Source organism: Mastomys coucha, chromosome X (genome assembly GCF_008632895.1).
Source record: "Mastomys coucha isolate ucsf_1 chromosome X, UCSF_Mcou_1, whole genome shotgun sequence".
In the NCBI taxonomy this organism is placed as follows: Eukaryota; Metazoa; Chordata; class Mammalia; order Rodentia; family Muridae; genus Mastomys; species Mastomys coucha.
The window spans coordinates 162,692,014-162,693,887 of NC_045030.1; positions in this window are offsets into that span (position 1 = coordinate 162,692,014).

Consider the following 1,874-nt stretch of genomic DNA (forward strand, 5'->3'; position numbering starts at 1 on the left):
AGTGCTGTCTAATTTTTAAGGTGCCTTCCACGTGGGTAAGATTAATTATGGCTAGCCAACTTTCTCCTTTCTCCTGACTCCATATTTCCAGGAAACCCTTCCCTATGGTTACCGCTGGACAGTATCAACATAGTACATGGTTAACAAATTTTCTCTCTGCCTAGACTCTTTGAATTCTCTTTAACTCATTGGAAAATTTTTTTCACTCCATAATACTGAACTTAATGCCTTCTTTTCCATTCTCATTTAGAGCTCAAAGTTCTCTGTGACCTAGATTCCTACAGTAAGAGGTTCCAATAAGAAATACTGATGTATAAAAGAACAATATAGGCAGTAGCTGTGTGAATTTTGCTTCTGATTATAGAGGCAGAGCTTTACAATGAGGTATGCAGAGGTGAGAAAAGCTGCAACACTGGAGTCTTATGGTGGAAGCTGGAGTACTTTATAGCAGGTTTCCTGGTAAGAGAATATATAATCTGGTTCCTGGATCTTCTGGAGGTTTTATAGATTCCCCTACAATACTCTGTATGTTGTATGGTCCATTGATGTCCTTTAATGTCTCCTTTGGTGGGCATCATTTAGACCAGAGGACCTTGACTAATAGAAATACATAGGTATTCATGATCTGGTTTAGTAAGATTAAAGAATTTATGAAAAGAAAGGGGGTGATAAAGAAGTGGAGCAAGTTTGCACCACAATAGTAATGCTTTGGGTATGGCTGGTGAATAGGAAGCAAGCCATGTAGGTAGGAGATGAGATTAAGGAAAGTTTCAGGTTAAGGAGTCAGTAGGATATAGTTGTAAACAATCTACACTTCACCCCATAAACAATGATGACCCATTGAAAGGTTTTCCACAGCAAAGATGTAGTTTGTGTTTTCAAGTGAGAAGCCAGATGGGCATGGGAGATGCAACTAAAGAGGTTCCCATAGTGAAAAGAGCACTTTAGAGGCTGCTACCATACTTGTTTTGAAAAATAATGGAGATTTTTGCAAGACAGAGAAGGTGAGGACAATGAAGTAGAATTGGCACTGGAAAACGAATTTGTGAGAATTTTTTTATAAATCATTCCATTCATTTACATCTCAAATGGTATTTCCCTTCCTGGTTAGGCCTCCACATCCTCCCATCCCATCCACCCTCTCCCCCACCCCCATCCCCTTTGCCTTTATGAGTTTGCTCCCCTACTTACCCACCTACTCCCACCCCAGGGACTAGACCACCAACCAAGGAAAGATCCATGGCTCCAGATACTTATGTAGCAGAGAATGGCCTTGCCTGACATCAGTGAGAGGGGAGACCCTTGGTCCTGCAGAGGCTTGAATTTGTGAGAATTTTAATGAGAGAGAATTGGTAGGATATTATGACCTTGTTAAAGAAGAATGAAAATAGAGCTACGTTTGGTTCTGCATCATATTACTAGCAGACAGTATAAAGAGGATGACTGCAGGTTAGAGCATAGCAAGAGATGTCAGGGGGTACAAATTGGAACATTCTGGGAGAGCCATTTAAATGACCAAATTATGAGTGGAAAATGTTTCTTCTTTTAGCTGATAATTACATTTCTGTTTTCTACCAAGGTTCTCTTTTTTTCTACCATAGTTCTTTATTTTTCTACCAAAGTTCTCTTTCTTCTTAAAGATTTTTATTTTTCTTCTTCTTTTTTTTTGAACATAAGGACAAGAAAGGTATTTTATAGATGAGAAGGCAGAGGTTCAGAAAAGTAAATGTGTACAAATGCATTTTAGAGCTTCTAAAGGGATGACTTTGAGTCAGAACTAAAATAGGGATGTGATGTTACTGGTAGCCCACTAGAGATGATCACTCAAAACAGTTTATAGGCAATTGAAAGTCTGTATTCTAGATGACTGGGAC